This window comes from Grammomys surdaster, unplaced genomic scaffold (genome assembly GCF_004785775.1).
Source record: "Grammomys surdaster isolate TR1022 unplaced genomic scaffold, NIH_TR_1.0 322, whole genome shotgun sequence".
NCBI classification, from domain to species: Eukaryota; Metazoa; Chordata; class Mammalia; order Rodentia; family Muridae; genus Grammomys; species Grammomys surdaster.
This window is the reverse complement of record NW_021604741.1, coordinates 1,056,142-1,074,863: the sequence shown is the minus strand read 5'-3', so window position 1 is coordinate 1,074,863 and position 18,722 is coordinate 1,056,142. Positions and strand designations below refer to the sequence as shown.

General features: G+C 41.2%; 1 protein-coding gene across 1 annotated transcript in view; it reads right to left on the bottom strand.

Annotated features, from left to right (window-relative positions):
• Positions 1-18,722, bottom strand: part of CUNH12orf42 (chromosome unknown C12orf42 homolog) — a 149,322-nt gene that overhangs the window by 63,047 nt on the left and 67,553 nt on the right. The window lies entirely within an intron of this gene.

Below are 18,722 nucleotides of genomic sequence, written 5' to 3'. Positions count from 1 at the left end.
TTGGTCACTAAGTGGCATGATGAAACTGGTGAGAAGGATTAGAAAGTATGGCCTTGTTGGAGATAGGTCATTGCAGGGTAGGCTGTGGGAATCTCAAAATCACACCACAATGAGCTCTTCCTATCTTGTGGTTATCTCAAGACGTGTAGTATTCAACTAATGTTCTAACACCACGCCTGCAAGCCTGTTACCCTGCTCCCTGACATGATGACATGGAACTCTAAACCTTTGGAACCCTGGGCACCAAATACAATAATTTCTTTTATAAGTTGCTTTTGTCATGGTGTTGTACCACAGCAACCCAAAAGTACCTAAGAAAAGCAGCCCCCATCATGGCTTCTGATGTGTTTCCACGGCTGTGAGCCAAGTTCCTTGGTTCAAGCTAATGCTGCAAAGAATAGCAAACAGGCCTGCCTTTTAGTTCCTGCTTTTGGCTTTCTGCCTTAACTTCCCCTTTCCCTCAGTGATGGACAGTAACCTGTAAAATTAAATAAGCCCCTACTTTCCCTAAGAGATGTTTGACCAGGGTGATCTATAACAGCAACAGAGATCTAACTAGAACACATGGCCCTCCTAGTAGTCACCAAGTTCCTGCCTCATGAGACATTATATTGATCTATGTTGTATTAAACTGAATAGAATTTGATGTTTCAAAACATACATTGAAATGTACTGTTAGAATTGAATTGTGTGTTTCACGTTGCTGAGATCAAGCTAAAATTAAGGAATGGAGAAGAAGCCGCAGGTATTGTGAGACAAAGGACTCCCTAGAGAAGGAACATCTCAGCAGCTAGAAGGGTCTGCTCGATGGACTCCTTAGAGAAGGAACGCATCAGAAGCTGGAAGGGCCTGCTCTCTATGAAGACCTGTTGCAATAACTCGATTCAGTGCCTGAAGTCGGCACGCGCTCTGTATTTTAAGGCACAACTCCCAGCTCTTTTTATTTTTTTTTAAGGAAGAGCAAACTTTCACCACAAAGATACAAGAACAGTCAATATTGATCTTCTTGACAAATGGCCCACCTCATGCCACAGGCCGTTCAAGCATCTGTTCAATGCTGCAGCCCTCCCCTTTGTCAGGAAAGAAAGCCGAGTGGCCTCATGCGCTATCAGCTGCAGATCACAAATATTGAAAAGAAATAAATTTCTCTGAGTGAAAAGCACCTTTCTTTGTTTTCTAACCCTCTCTCCTCCCAAGTCATGTTGATTTTGGGGCTGTGCACACTCCCAGCACCTGTACTTTTGAATTGTTTGTGTGCCAAGCCTATTGTGATTTTCTTGCTGGGCTTGAGGACCCATTCTAACTACAGTAACCAATGAAATCGTTTTTTCTTTCTCTCTTGGCATTATGTAAGAGAAGCAGCCGCTTCGGGCCACCTACAGCAACTATAATTAGAAGACACGGGAGGACAGAATAGGAAACCGGAGCTCCTGTACCTAGACTTCTCCCTTAGGATCATGGGAAATGCATCTCCCCTGCAGACCAAAAGAGGAAGCAGAGATTTTTGCAACAGTCTATCATTTGGTAAAAAGCTGACATTTTCAAACTTGTTTTGCAGAAATCTGCAATCGTTCTTTAATTGAAAATTGAGACCTAAACAATAGCAACATAAATAATAATCTTGCAATACATATACTATAGTATGAATCACCACAGTGGTCAAGTGCCTAGTATGGGGAAGGGGATACAGTGGAGTGGTCACCAAAGAATAGGGCCATAAAATATATAATGTTATAGAGAGATAAAGGAGAAAGTTCAATAGGAGGGGTATATGGAGAGGAGGAAGGGAAAGCGGGATACAGGAAGGAACGTGAAGAGGTACAACTAAAACCGGAAGCCTTTTGAAAAACTAAACAGAAGCCTACTACTGTAGAAGTTTCATTCATATATATACATATATATATATATGTGTGTGTGTGTGTGTGTTATATACACATATATATGTACATATATATTTCATATATTTTGTATATTATATATTAAATATATACATATATATGTGTGTGTGTGTGTGTGTGTGTGTGTAATTTAAGTGACGTTACGTGTAATGCCCAAGAAAATGCCCTAAGTAAAATCCCAGTGCCATAAATGGTTTACATCTTGTTGAGTTGTTGGTCAAGGGATCTGTATCATAGACCTGCCTGGCAAGCATCACAAACTATAGCCTGGGCTCTTGGCTGTTCTCCACAACCTGATGGTAAACACCGTATTGCTGAGGATAGCACTTAGGTCATGAACACCAAAACGTTGAGTTCATGCTCAACTAGAAGCTTCACCCACTGTCTTGTGTTCATGGTGTTGGGAGGTATTCTGTACACCAACAGAGAAGAAAGGGAACCAACATCAAACCCAGCGACCTAAACCAGTGACCTGCCTGCAAGTCAACTCCCACCACACAGAAGGGCTTCCTTCAGTTTTTTCCTCCCACTTATATTTTACTTTCGTGAATTCGGGAGTCCAGACTACAACTCTGAGTCATTATGGTTTGGATAAAACAAGCACTTATATTTGAGCACATCACTGTACACTCCATCCTATTGGTTACAGAAACTTTAGTTCAGGACCAACTGCAAACTGTAAAATTTTGTCAAAACTCCTTGAATGGGGTCTTCCCAGTGAGAGAGCAGAAGCTGGAGCTGCTGCAGTTATCTGACCACAGCAGGGCTTTTCCATCTCTCTTCAGATGTGACAGGCCAAGCTGGATGGACTGCATCCTGTGCTTGTTCTTCTTGGGGCTGAGTTTGCTGTGTTTGGAAGATGAGGGTTCAAACAGTAGATTATATAAAAGGACGTCCATTTTACTCTGGGTAAAACTGGTTCTGATAAGGGTTGGCACAGTGAAAGCTGAAAGTCACTCTGCTTTGGGAGGAAATTTCTAGGTAATCTACCTCTCCCTCAAATTAAAGAAACAACACTTGATATTAACCCTTACGCCTAAGATCTAGAGGTATGTTGTTGTTGTTGTTGTTGTTGTCAATACACAATAAGCCACAGTGTAAAAAGCTGAAACTATACTCCTTAGGGGCATTCTTATTGCACGCACACTCGGCTTCCTATAACATTCAAAAGTTACAGGAAATTTTAGAGGAAACAAGGAATCACCATGGCCCTTGAAGAGCAGGAAATCCAGATCCGTGTAAGATGGATTTGTAGGTAAAGACACTCCTTATAAAATTCTTCTGTAGGCTAGAGAAGTTGGCAGATTGTCCAATGGTTAAAAGCGCCAGATGTTCTTTCAGGGAGCTCTGAGTCGATCGCCAGCACCTACATGGCAGCTCACAAACCTCTGTACCTCTGGTTTCAAAGGCTCATGCACCCTCTTATGACCTCCAAGGGAACGAGGTATACATGCAGGGCACAGCCATACATGCAGGCAGACATACAGAACAAGATAAAAAAATAAGTAAATTTAAAAATGTAAAACACTAAGAATAATCAATTCTAGATGTATTAAAATTTATATTTCAAAATAATTTCTCAGAAATTTACGCCAATAGTGTCAGAAAGTATAAAATACACTAAGCAATGTCAGTAGCAATACAGTATATATAGTATATATAGTAACATAAGGTTCTTCTGAAAATAAAAATTATCAATTTATAATATTGAAAATGAAATTGCTAAAAGCAAAGGATTTTGATAATGTCTTTATAAGTAGATTTATAGAAAACAAGCAAGAAAAATCTTTATAGTCAATTAATACATAACATTAATGAATCATTATTCACCAAATTGTGCAAAATTGATGCCAAAATCTCATTTTTTTAATTTTGTAAGTTCTGATTTATAGTCCTATGTAGCTATTGTTTATGGTACATTTATTAGTAATAAGATATTTTAAAGCTAAAATATTTATGTTTTGTTACCATTAAGAAGTGACATTTTCATTTTGCTCCAGGACCCACAAATTATTTACAGGTCTTGACAGTGTCTGTAAAAAACTTTTTTCAGGATAAATCTTAAATTCTCACAGTCAATTGGGCAAGGGCAAAAAAATCCTGAGCCAAGTGAATAAAGCCTGCATCTTTTCCCGATGTCATTTGTAGAGAGCCTTTCTATGCTGGGAGACCACTTCCTACCACAGTTGAAAACACCTAAGAGCACTATGACAAGGAAATAACAATATCCCCATCTTCTGAGCATGCGTGTTTCCTATAATGGCTCCATCTTCTGAGCATGCGTGTTTCCTAGTGAAAAGATCGCAGGATACCTATACGCTCCTGACTGTCTCTGCCAATCGGCATCTTGGGTCAGTGGTGCGTGGTGCCACCCGACTTATGTTCTTTTGTGATCTGCCCGAGCAATATTTGTTTCATTTGTGTCCTTTGTCCTTTATCTCCAAAAACGTTTTAAGATCTCTTTGTCACTATTGAAATAGGTTTCACAATAAAGTGCCATAGTGTGGCTTTCCTTTCATTACACTGGGCATTCCGACCACTCCCTTAAACCTGGAAATTCTTGTTTTGCAGTTTTTAGGAATGTTTTTCTTCTGTTTTCTCTTTTTTCTTTCTTCCTTTCTTTCTTTTTCTTTCTTTGTTTCATGAAAATAATGTATAGCCTCTCACTGTGTGCAGCCGCTCTCTTCCCCACCCCCACTCCCCTTCCCTCCCTCCATTCTACCCTCCCACTTCTCATTTTAGGGTTTTCTTTCTACTTCTAGAGACTTCCTGCTCACTGGCATATGGATAATCACACAGTTCCTCTGCAGTGAATCTCTTGTTCATGTGGTCTCTTCTTTTTAAAAGATGGCCTCATGTTTTGGATATTGCCCTCTTCCTCCATGTGGGTGTGGGGTCTGTGTGGTCAGGTTTGAACGGGCTTCTTTGGTTTTCTCTGCACTACTTCCCTTAACTTCCCACTCTGTGTGTGTCAGCGTATCCCATGGGAAAGACTACCCTCAGGAACCCAAAGAGGCTTCACGACCCATTCACTAATTTCTTTTATTTTCTCCCCTTTAAAACTATTAATTTTGAGAATTTCCTACACAGGTAAAATATGCTTTCACCACATCCACCCCTCTACACCCACTCCTCCTGTGTACACACAGACACACACACACACACCTCTAAATTCATGACTACTTCCTTCATAATTGTTTTTGAGGGATGTACAGAAGGATAGCTATATATAAACCACTAAGTCTTTATAAGAAGCACTGAGCTAACCCAGTGAGACTCTGCAAAGCCAAGAACAACTGACCTGATATGACCAGGCTAGCCCAGGCTCCACAGGACTATGAGAGAGCTAAAAGCTACCTGTAACCAATTTGCAGTGTGCCAATTAGAAGTCTCCGTTCTACCATTAATTCCTTGGCATTTAAGGAGAGGAGACATGTAAGTGTGGAAAGTCTAAAATGCCTGATAACGCAGCCCTCACTCATCTTCACTGTCTAAGGTAGATGGCTATGGCTGTTTCCTGGAAGCGATCCATATTATAGTCTCCTGAAGTTAGGCAATTGGTCTCTGTACTATTCCCTATGGAAATAAAGGCAATGTTTCTTACCCCACCAGGACTACCCAAGGCAAATACGTGGCCCTATGATAAACCCCTTAAGCCATAGGAGCCTGGACCCCAGAAACATTCATTCTGAGCTGGGTGAGTGGGAAGAGAAGCTTCGAACCCACAACCAGATAGAGCTCCAAAGTCAAAAAGACTGATTTGAAAGAAGCTACACAGCTTGGCAGGGAAAATATAACACAGTGCTCAGATCTCAAGACTGGGACTAAGCACTGTTATCGCTAATCACTAATCACTGGACTTGTGCCTGTACCAGTCACCAGATACATGACCCCCGCTGAGCTCCAGCATCCTCATCTAGATACTGCGCATCCGACAGGGCAGTTCCTATTGTTGTGAATGATTTCTATGGGAACAAAACGCCAAACATAGAGGTGGTGAGGGAGTGTGTGAGTTCAACAGAGAACATAGAGGTGGTGAGGGAGTGTGTGAGTTCAACAGAAAACATAGAGGTGGTGAGGGAGTGTGTGAGTTCAACAGAAAATATCAATGAACATTGAAAGGGGGAGATAAGGATTGCAAAGTGGGAAAAAAACCTTTTGAAAAACATTAACATGGAGAAGAAAAGAGATCTGGGCTTCGGTTTAGGTATACAGAATCAGCTGGGTCTTGCTATCCACAAAGAAACTGGAAGAATATCTGTGATACAAGTGGCCACAACTCTTGACAGTGTTTGAGGTCATTATATGTGCTTTTGGTCCTAAGAGTTTGTCCTGCTGTCTTACAGATGAACAAAGTTACTATCCATGCTTCATTATTAGTCTGTCAAACGGAGTCAGTTTTCCTTACCTATTTTTAGCCTTCTCTTTACTAGACCATAAAAAAAAAATGCAGCTGAGTTCCTGTCTGTGCCATCCTAGCCACTATTCTTTACTGCACACACACACACACACACACACACACACACACAGGCCCATTGTAAATATTTTAGACCCAAACATGAGGAGGCACATGCATACACAGGCAGATCATCACACATGTATAAACTATGCACCTCAATATTCGGAAGGAACAAAAAAGACCAAAGTAAAAAATATATATAAAATAGATCCAAGATCTCCTTGATAGATGTTGAAATATAATTAAACTTGAAAATGCTGCTTTTCAATAATGCATAAATTCTGGTTACTTTCAGATCTTAGTAGTAAGGTTCAAGAATGGTAGTGTACTTGAACAAAGAAATTATAATCCAAGTATCCAATGATTTATTCTAAAACACTTAGTCCACATTGGATATTTGGATGTGTAAATATCAGAGCAGTACACCCCCACCATCCCAGGCTTCACATCTCAGATTTCATTAGCCAATAAAACCAGGTTTATTTATAATAAAGTTAAGCCTTTCAAACCACTGACCATGGAAACCAGATTTTGAAATAATTCAGATTTGTGTTTCTGCTCTTTCTAATTAAGGGTAATATCGGGAAGCGCAGACAGTGGGTAGCATTGTTCAAGCACCATGGATTTAAGCAAGAAAATCTGATTATCAGCTCATGTCAGAAGCCAAGCGATAATGCAGCTTAGCATTCGTTTGAGTTTTTTTCTTTGGCAAAAGATAATTACCGTTCGTGAGGCCTTACGTAAGTGTATCTAATATCTAAGGCCCTAAAACTTATGAATAGCAAAAGCATACAATGGGCAAAGAAGAATTATCGTCCTTACTATTTCTATGCCTTGTTCCACCATGATAATTTCATTACCTCGCCAAGTCCAACCTCTAAAATCAAAGTATCATGTCTTGAAGGACAAGAAGTTGAACAGGTTTTCTGCCTGACTTCCTCCAGTAAAAGTTATTTCTCACAGACAAGATGCAGATGAGGCAGAATTTTAATAGGAAATGTAGCAAAGGGATCTCGGAGTTACCTAATGAGATCATTGCACAGACAGATGTTAAACTGGAGTAAAGATGCTTTCTTCCACACGCTGTTATTCCTCGGGCTTAGGCCATTGCTGAGTGTAAAGCTTCCTGTTGAGCAGATAAACAGCGACAACAGAAAAGCTCTGACAAACAGGACAGTGTCTCAGGATGAACCGCTGAGTGCAAACCATCTGAATCTGTATCTCAAAGAAGAGAGGACAGAGACCCAGAGCAGAAAAATGACTTGAACTAAGCTCTTGAAATTTGCACAGGAAGCCAAATCTAAGGGTGAAGACAGATGAAATGTAGTATGTAAGGTTCCGGGTAGTATGCCTGAAGCCTTGTTAGCAACCACCTTGGTTAGATGCGTATCTTCAGCTCTTTTCTAGCAAGGTGTTTTGCTCTCCTGTCACTACGGAACAGAAACACCAACCCTTTATCAAGCGCTTGCAATACATAGATCGTCGTCATAAACGCCCTACACATTTCAAGTCCTCGTAACAACCTTGCAGAATCAGGATTGTGTCCACTGCACTTTACATGTGACAAAAATGATACAGAGATGTCAACTAACCTCCGCCACCCTAAATTTTATAGAGTTCTTGATCTTATTTGCCCTCATAATCAGAGCCAGCTTTATCTTTCGCATTGCTAGTGGGTAGCTGAAATCATTCACAGTCCCCAGAACTGATGCTGCATGATGTAGCCTCAGTCTGCCTGTCCAGTGGCGACATTCATCCAAATAGCATCCTGAAGCAAAGGCACTGGGTCTCTGAAGGGGAGTTACACAGCTGGTCCAGGTGTGAGCAATCAGCAAGTCACCACACTCTCCCCCTGAGCAGAAGTCAGGTACAAGCAGTGTCCTGAGTTCCCTGCCTCCTTCCCATGGTTCCTGAGGCAAAACAGGGATCTGAAAGCACTTCAGGAAGTAAAAGGTAGGCACGCCGAGTTAACAATCGGGAGCACATAGCTGACAAAATTTAAAAATTCAAAATAGATGCAGGAATTAATTTTTATAAAGACATAAAATCATTGCCTGGACCTTAGAGATGTAGATGATTTGATTTAAAGAAAGGTAAGGCAGTGTCAAGACACAACAGCAACAATATTTATAGCTAGGTGTTCTCGGTTTAAGAGAATCACCATCTGTCGTGACCACAACACAGGTGAGTCTTGGCTCTACCAAGAGCAAACTGCCTGAGGTTTCCTTTCTTTTCCTGTGTTTTCTCACCTTAGAAGTAGCAAAAATACTGATTCTGCTTCAGTCTCTGTGAGTCCCCATAAGCACTGCTTAGTTGATTTTGTGGGAAACGTTCTCTATCCCTTCTGACTGAAGTGGCAAGCACGCGGCCAGCATGGGTCTGCACCAGGTCCTCTGTGTATATGTTATGACTGTTAGCTGGGTGTTTTGTGGGACTCCTAACAGTGGGGGCCAGTGTGTCTCTGACTCTTATGTCTGCTCTTGGGACTCTTCCTCCTGTTGGGCTGCCTTGTCCAGACTTGATATGACGCCTCTTGCCTTGCCTTATTTTATCTTATATTGTCCTGTTTGGCCGTATCTTAGAGGCCTACTCTTTCCAAAGAGGATGCAAAGGGGAAGTGAATCTGGGGGAGAAGGAAGGTGGGGGAAGCTGGGAGGAGTGGGAGGAGGGGAAACTGTGGTTGGGATGTATTGTATGAGAGAAGAATCTATTTTCAAAAAAAATGTTCTATAAAAGTTAACGATTCCTTCACACTTATACACGACAGCTAGAACAAGAGATTGTGTTTTAAGCTGTGCATGGCTATTTCACCTACTTCTGATTATATTCACATTCATTGGTAAACTGTCTTCTTGGGAAGTGGAAATCACGTAAGACACTAGGCCCCTAGAGATTCCTGACGATTGAGTTTATGGAGATAATGAAGCAGCAATAGCAGCGGCTGAAATAGTTGACACTAGCAGGCACAAACCTGAAAAGAGGAGCAAAAAGACAGTGCTTCATATCTCAGAATCCTCAGCCTTACCCCAGTGGTCCTCAATAATCCTAATACAGTTCCTCATGCTGTGTTGACCCCCAACCCTAAAATTATTTTAGTTGCTACTTCATAGCTGTAATTTTGCTACTGTTAAGAATCATGATATAAACCTCTGATATGCAGGGATATCTGATATGGAACCCTGTGCAGATGTCATTTGACACAGTACCACCAAAGGGGTTGCAACCCACAAGCTGAGAATCACACTACCTTAGCCTTTCTGCTCTGGCTCCCGTTCTAATAGGATGTACTAATGAGGCAACACAATACCTCACAAGTCCATGGTGGTCTATACCACACTGAACTAGGGTTTACGTCAATTCATTGGATGCAGGCTACACAGTCTATGAAATAAAGTATAGTGTGTCCATTTTTACAGATATAGCAATCACACCTAACAGAAGCTATTGAGGAACAAGAGGAAAGCGTCTGCAATGAAGGGAGAGCCCCGAGGTCCACAGTGAAGTGAGGATATGGCTCAGAGAGTGAAGGGCTTGCCTGACAAGCATGAGGGCCTTGAGTTCATCTCCAAGAAGCCATATGAAATTGCTGAGCATTTTAAACCCAGGCATGAGGAAGCAGAGCTAAGCAGCCATCTTAGCCTAGTTGTTAAGCTCCATGGTAGTAGGTGACTAAATCTCAAACAAAACCAAAACAAAAGTAAAAAATTAAACCAATACCTGTAGCCGTTCTCTAGCCCCCACATGTACACACACACATGCACACACACACACACACACACAACTTCTGCTAATAGAATGTCAACTCTTAGTAAGACAAGGTGAATTACTGGTATCACTCTACTACCAAAGCCAGATTTAGAGGCCACAAGAAAATTACAGACCAATGTCCCCAATGAACAAAGGCTCAAAAATTCTCAATGAAGATCTGGGAAACTGAATTAAATAGCACATAATAACAATAATCATATATCATGGCCAAGTGGAATTTATTCTTAGAGATCAAGGACAGTTCATTGTTGGGGGAGGGACAGATAAAATATATCAGTTTAACATGGTTAGCTCAGTAGAAATCAAAGAGCGACTCATGCTCGGTTTACAACTGCCATGAATGCCAGTTTTAGTGACTTCTAAAGTTGAATTTCAAAGGGTTGCTGAGGGAGTCAAATAAAATCACCTCATGGTTTCTTAGAGGGAGTGGTCAGGATCATACTGAGAGAGTAGAACCCTAGGCTCCAATAATTAAATATGGAGAAAAGATGTCTCTACTAAAAACGAAAAGTTTATATCTAGTTCATAAGATTTCCAGAAAAAATTTAGGTAGTGGTAAGACAATATTTGCTTACACTTTAAGTATGATCCATTTTAATTTAATGTTCTTATTTACAAGATCGCTGTACAAGGGGCTCTCGAAAGGTGGCTCTGTAATACCGAGGTCCAGAGTTTGGATCCTGGTGCCCATATGACAAGCATATGTGGTTTTTGGTCCCACAAAACCTGTATTCTCAACTCCAAGTAGAGAGGGATTAAGAGGGTTACTGGGGCTTGCTGACTTCCAGCTTCTCTGGGAAAACAGGGAGCATCAGGTTCAAGGAGAAAACTTGCCTCAAAGACATAGAGATAGAGGATGATAGAGGGACACGTGATGGCCCTTCTGGCCTCCATGAGCACAGAACACGCAAGCGCATTCACATACACATGCATCCACACAAATATGTGGATAAATGAAATAAATTATCAAAACATTAAATTCAAAACTATATAAATGAAGCAATGGTTCTATGAAGGCCACCTTCAGTGCAAGCATTGTCAATCGGGCAAGAATTCTTGTCTTTTGCTGGTGAGAGATAACCAGGCTCCAAGGTTTCTCTTCCTGTGTCGTCTTAATTTTTCTTGCCCGCCATCCTGCCTCAGAGCAGTGCTCTTCCAAACCAAATTCACCTTGTAGCTCTCTTTGGTCACATTTGCTGTGTTGCTTTTCTGCTCATCCCCGGGTGACTTTTCTCTTTCGTTTTTTATCTTCTTGTCATTTTCTTTCCACGTTGGCAGATTTTTTACAATTTTCCTTCAATTGTCTATGAGATTTTTTGCTTCCAACAATCACATATCTGATTCCATGAGTTCCCTCTGCTTGCTGATTGCCTCTTTTTAAAGGACACAGCTGTTCTTAGCCCCTGGCTTCTTCTCAGAATCCCCCAGTGTACTAATTAGATGTCTTCTCAGAGTGGCGTTTTTCTCCTGGTTTCTGAATGCTGTCAGTGTTCACCATTGACATTCTCTCTGTTGGATTCTCTTGGTCCTTCTCTTTGGTATAATTGGTTTTTCTTGAATTCTGCAAGTCCTTGAGACGCTGAACAAAATTCAAGCTGATGAATCATTTCTGTCTTTGTGTAGAATAAATTCTCTTTTTAGAGAGTTCAGGGCTTCCTGCAACGAGGGTGACCTTGGTAGAAGGGAAGTGTATAAACCAACTGACTTCATTTCAGAGGTGAGCTAGCCTGGGCTCTTCTGAATGCTACAATGAAAGGACGTCATTTGAAGACACCAACTTCCATATCAAACCTCCCAGTTCTCCCCTAAAAATGCATTGGCTTTCTTTGAAAACCATACTCTTCCAGTTTTGTCCTACAAAGGAAGCCTGCCTGCACATCACCCCTGCACCCCACACAGCAGAGAGCCATCTGACTGAAAAATGCAGGGAGTCGGGAAACTGAGTATCTTTGACTCAAACTCTTTGATTCCACAGACAGCAAGTGTTTCCATCTTCATTTTGCCCTAAGGTAAGTTTATCAGGAAAAGCATCTGTCGTTCCCATGCTCCCAGGAGACCTGGATTTCAAAGCATTACTCGGGTTGTCTGGAGAAAGCTGTCACTCTGGAGGTCAGAAAAAAAAGCTCATTTCTCTCTCTCTCTCTCTCTCTCTCTCTCTCTCTCTCTCTCTCTCTCTTTTTGCCACACCTCTAAGTCAGTATTCCCAGCCAATCAGGTATTTTGGTCATTCCTGAATTGAAATTGGTGGAAAAACAAAAAACCTGTGACACCTTGGCAACTTGGCTCCAAGACCATTTTCCCATATGGTTTGGCTTTTGTTTTGTTTGTTTCCCTGCATTGTTAGACTTGAGTCCTACACCAAATCCTTCCCATGTGAGGAGGGTGTTTTCCACCCGGAAGCAGCCTCCAGTGGATGGTCACAGTGGCCATCTTCTAGACACAAGCATCATATAGGTATCTGCTTCATCTTTAATACTGTCTCAGGTTAGACTTTCTAGACATCAAAGAAGCCCTGTTGCCTAGGCTACAAGCTGAAAATGGAGAGGTCCTCTCTGATGCTCTCCCAAGGATGAAATAAACTGCTCCAGCACATGGCTAGATGCTCCCTGTGGTAAGTGTACTATTTCCCTGCCAAGACCTTTCCATGCTACTATGGTGACTTAAATTAGGCCCCAGAAGCAGGTATCTCCAAGACCATATGTATTTAAGCCATTCCAGCAAGACTATGTAACTACTATGTCACACAGCGATTCTTCCTTAGAGGAATGTCGCCTCTCAACTTATGAGAAATACAAACTATATTATTTAAGTATATAAGTATGTATAAATATATAGGAAATAATTTCATTTCTTAGTGATAAAAAGTGCTAACTGTTCACTCTAAAATCCTGAACCATACTCTACAGGGTGCAGATTTTAGCACCCCCGAGATAATTAAAAGTGAAAGCGTTGCTAGATGCTCTCACAGGGTTCTAGTGCATATGTATTAGGATGATACATAAACTCTTTCCTATAGACATAGCAGAACCAGATAAAGCTGTTTCTGCATGACCCTAAGGAGTATGGGTGCTCCACTCAAAACTAAGCTTACATTCAAAAGCCAGCTAGGAAGCATTCAAGGCTTTGCTGAAATCACGCACAAAATGTCACCTCACGCAATGTACACTGGGCTTCCTGACATCTTTCACCTTCCTTCCTAGAGTCTGTTCTTGTGCCCCCTCCCATTCCTATCTCTCCAAAAGATCTCTATCCCCAAAACTCTTCTAGTTCTAGTACATACATACACACACACACACACACACACACACACACACACACAGTTCTTCCCATCTTGCCTGTACATTAGTAAATCCTATCCATTCCAAAGATCCTTCTAGAATTTTTTTAGTTCTTTTCTGTATCCATCATTTGATTAACCTAATAAAGAGGCAAGTGTGGTTAGCAAATCCAAGCAAGAAAGCATATCGTTCTTCAGAGGCTACTAGAAAGATCAACATTATGAATCTGCACGTCATTGTGGTCACCCTGTGATACACAATACTACACTACACTGTGATACTCTACAGTCAACCTCTCCCTACAGATGTGCCCGTGTGACTACAGCATCTTGACTCATTAAAGGCATACAGGATTATACAGTAGTAAGAGTACTCCTTGCTGACAAGTGTGGAAGTTGTTTCTGGCTTTTTTACAGCCAAAGAGAGTGTTTCACCAAATAAACCTTAATGCAGGTATCTCTTTACATATAAAACCGATAAATGTTTGCTTGATAAACATTTATTTGTATCTTGTGGGCTCAACTTCATATAATTACTAATGTGTATTAATATATCTGAATACTTATTTATTTTAATTGAATTTAAAAATATAACATAATTAATATAATATTTAAACATATATACATATTATATACACATATATTTTTAACTGGTAGATCAATGAATAAAGGATCATATAACTGAACATATAGCTGTAAACTACAACCAAGTTTCACTCTATGAAGAGGAGGTCCCCGTTTAACTGCTTTGGAATCGAATTTTCCTCTCCTGTAACATGAGAAAGGCAATCTTGAGAAACTGTTTAATGGAATAAAACAAAGTCCTATCACTGATGAGACCTATCCCCAGAGCACTATGAGAGATCACCACTGGGCTAAAATCAACATCCATGAAGATCACTGAAATAAGCATAGGAGTCCCATGAACATTTCACAAATGGGGGAAAACTCCAGAAGTGTTTGAAAGTCGCGGTGGTGACAGAGCTGGACCTGGGCAGCAGGCACTCTGTTAAGCAGGAGGTACTCTGGTCATGGCATCCTTTTAAGGCACTGTGGCTGTCTTAACCTTCCAGTGATGACATCAACAATTAATTTTACAAGTGCATCATTCCCGTTCTTAAAGATAAAAATGACCTAAGATGGGCTGCACTGGAGGGAAAGCTCAGCGGTTAAGAACCCTCGAAGTTCTTCCAGAGGACCTGAGTTCAGTTCCTAGCATCCACGTCAGGTAGTTCATAAAGGCCAGTAATCCTGCTCCAAAGGATTCACTGCCCCCTTCTGGCCTCCACAGTCACCTACAGACATGACAGACAGACAGACAGACAGACAGACAGACAGACAGACTAACACACACACACTAACAAACACACACACACACACACAAAGCAAATCTTAAAAACAAAACCCCAAGGTAACAGCTATGTATACATGCTAAAACACTGGGAAATTTAAATGCTGTCATAAGCAAATGTATTTGTTAAACGCTTATTTGTTAAACAGTCAGTGACAATGCCAAGTGGTGGCCACAGGAAGTGAATGTATTTCTGACCCTAGAAAATACAAAAGAGAGGAGGACTTCCGGTCTGGGCCCTAGCACAGAGCAGACCTCAGGCGGCAGCTCTGTACTCAACTTCACAAAACCCAGAGGAAGAGGGCCTCCCAGGAGTTTTAACTCGGGCAGCATCTCAGGTAAAATGAATCACCTGTGATGTCCGCTGTTAGAAGTTCTAATCCAGATGCTGGCCTCTGAACTTATACTACTCAGACCTTCGAAGGGCCATTGACAAGAACATCAAACAGCTAGAGATTGACATCCCTAATCTGAAGAAATCCCTCGTTTCGCTGTCTGAAGAGACCTCCAAAAATCGCAAAGATCCTTATTGGACTTGATTTACTCTATTATAATAGAAAAGGGTGTGTACAGCTCTTGACTGTGTACAGCCCTTAAAGAAGAATGTTGCCTTTACATAGACAAGATAGGGATGGTTAAAGAGAGCATGAAAAAGGTCAGAGAAGGCTCTGAGAAAAGTCAGAGAGAGAAAGAGAAAGATGAGTTGCTGGTACAAGAATTAGTTTTCAACCTCTCCAGGGTTGTCAACCCTACCTCCTTTCATCTTGGGACCATTATTTGGGTTCTTTTTGCTTATTTCTTCTGGTCCCTGGGCCTCAAATAGGCGGACTAACTCTGTGAAACAACAGATAAATAATTTGGTAGCAAAACCTATTCAGATACATTATCATAAGTTAGCTATGGAGGACCATGAGAGTCAAGATGAGGTTGTTACTTTATCCAGGGTGTTCCCAAAACCCATCTCCACCCAACCTAAAAGAGGGTACTTCCACCCCTAGACCAGGCAGAGAGGGGCCACCCAGAACCCCCTCTGACAGGCGACCTGAATTCTTGCTTAGGCTTCGAGGCTAAGCATTGCAAGGGAATATCAGTAAAAGTTAAAAATATCTGTCTGGGTTCCCTGAGGGACAAGCCTGGCTGCATAGGGGTTGATGTCAAAAGTATCCCCTCTCCAGGAAAAAGACATCGGGACGGGTATGGCCCTCATGCCTCACTGGACAACGACAGGGGGACCGGAGCCATTACAAGGTCCCCTTCAATTACTGGAGGTCAGGCCTCTATCCCCGCCTTCGCAAGACTAGATTCGCCACAGCCCTTCTATACTTAGAGAAAGGAGGAGATGTCAGGGGCAGCCCTGCTTATACACTGAAGGCCTAAAATCAGCCAGAGGCCTAAAATCAGCAATAGGCCTGTCATACATGTATACTAACACCAAGTCTTGGGTCTCTGTGGATAAACACTGAAACAGATGGCTATAAGCTATTGTAAACAGGCAGCTTTTGTGGAAATTTACAAGCCTGAGTAGTCATAGACCTTGTAAATAGGTAGCCTTGGCAGACAATACCAACTTAGATAAGGAGAAGTGAGTTATAGGCAGAGTCATAGTGACCTGTCCCCTGAACCCTCACCCAGCCAATACCCTGTTCTGAAAGATACTGTATTCCCCCTGAACACCCACACTCCAGTGTCATCCCCTTCCCCACGTCCTGCCTTTTTGTGTTTATAACCCCTGTGTGAATGAGTATAAATTACAATATGAAAATAAATTATATATATATATATATAAAAATATATAAATAGAAAATAAATTATATATATATGTTAAAAAGAACAACTAAGAGCAGGGCTTTGAAAACGACTCAGATCAATGTTAAATCCTAGCATTCATTCATTCATTCATTCATTCTTCCTTCAATGTAATTTAAGTGGCCTGTATGCCAGGCACTACAATAAGCTGCCGGTGCACAAATCAGCATCTTCTCTCTAAAAATATTTGATTTTACATGGTGTTGCCTGTCATTGTCTAGAGTACAAGACTGATAATTTATATAAAGGTATGTGCATGTACAATGCACAGCATATTTAGCAGACATAGGCTTCTTCCTCTCCTTCTCGACTGCTACTTGAGTATTCCAGGCAAACTGAAGATGTGTTAACATGGATGCATGTGCTAAAGAAAGCATTAACCAATCAGAGATGGAAGATAGGCAGTTCTATCCAATTAGGCTGAATGACACAAAACCTACTTGGTGAGGCCTAGTAACTAGACCTGTGCAACCTGTGTGCTCGAAAGTCCATATAAGGCCCTACATCTGCCAGGTGGCAGCATGCCATCATGGGAAGATCCTAATTAAAAAAAACCCTCAGGGGATGCCACAAGTTCAACTGTAGAGTCTGCTCCTCAGAGTGAATTAAGAAATTCCATCCTCAGTTTCGTCTTCTAGGAACTGAGTGGTTAGGCTACATCTTGTCCAAAAATGCTCATCAAAGCAGCAGGTCATCACTTTACACTCAACTTGCTCAGAACAAAACAAGGAGCATCATCCGGCCCTCAGAGACAGTGTAAGAGCTCCAGAGAGACAGGCTCTCCCATGTAGCTGATAGATTTTTCTCCATCCCAAAATATATAACATATGGAGACTAGTAAGATAAGAAACACTTAGTGCTGACTACAATAGCCCATTTGAAAAAAAATTAACCAGTCACCTCATGTTTTTAGCAAACACTCTTACCATTGTGTGGAGTTTTATTGTCCCCCTGGGTGAACACAGCCTTTAAAAATGTATACGCCTGAACTGAATGCCGTGTCAAATCTATTGGCGCTGTGTGTTTAAACACCTGCATCTCATCAGCAGCCCTTCATAATACTGTTAAACAATAATTATACTTATGAGGAGTGGTGGGTCCAAATCTATTCTTCCGTGAGATGTGCTCATTCTTGTTTTATAAGTAACCCATTCGTGGTATATAAACGCTACTCAGGTAGACCCGCACTCACCCATCCATCCATCTAACGTGCAATAAAACTTTTAAATTGTTATAATAAATTATCCTGTGTCATCTCCTCTATTAGAGAATTCTTGCCTGATTTTATAAGAATGATCAATGTTTGTTTACTCAGCTTCTAAATTTCACTTGTCTAATGAGATTTAAAAAAAATCTTTTTAAAAATGTTATTATGAAGTTTGGCTGAGTGTAATTTATCTCTGTTTCTTCTTTGAAGGAAAACTTTGAGGCAGGCTTGGTGGTGTACACTTTTAATCCTAGCACTCAGAACCAAGAGAATAACCACAAGTTCTAAGCAAACCTGGGCTTCACAGAAAGACCCTTTCCCAATCAATATATCCATCAATTTGAGAGAAAAGCTAAGCGTGCCTTACAGGCCATCTGTACACTATTAAAAACCAGTGTTTGATGATCAATGTAAAGAGACTCTCAGAAGAACTAACTCAGCTACTTCCCAAACAAACAACAAAAGACAGTAATGTGCCAATCACTGGGGTCAAAAGGGATGAGCCCCACAAAACGGAACCCAAATAAAGAAGGTATTAATGAAATAAGGGAATGCCAGCCTCTACCATCCTTGGGAGCACCTGGCTAGAGTCACATTTTATTCTCTGGAACCCCACACTGCCCCTTGTGAAATTGATGTTTTCATGACATAGTTTTTATAGATTTTGAAGCATACAAAGTAAGACAAACTCTCCCAAAGTCACCAGGAAGAAACTGGTTAAGGATGAGATTTGAACTTGGGCTGTCTAGTCTCTGAGTCTGTTTTTATAATCAACATTCTCAACTAGTTATTCAGTTTCCATCCATGAGAGCCAGGGTCACCTGAACACAGGTGCCAGCAACCTTAGTGTACCACTGCTCAGTAACTTAGTTTCCAAGAAAGAACTCAGTAGCAAACTCTGCTATAGGACAGACTCAGTCTTTGGATATCTGTCTGGCTTGGACCCTAGATTGTCT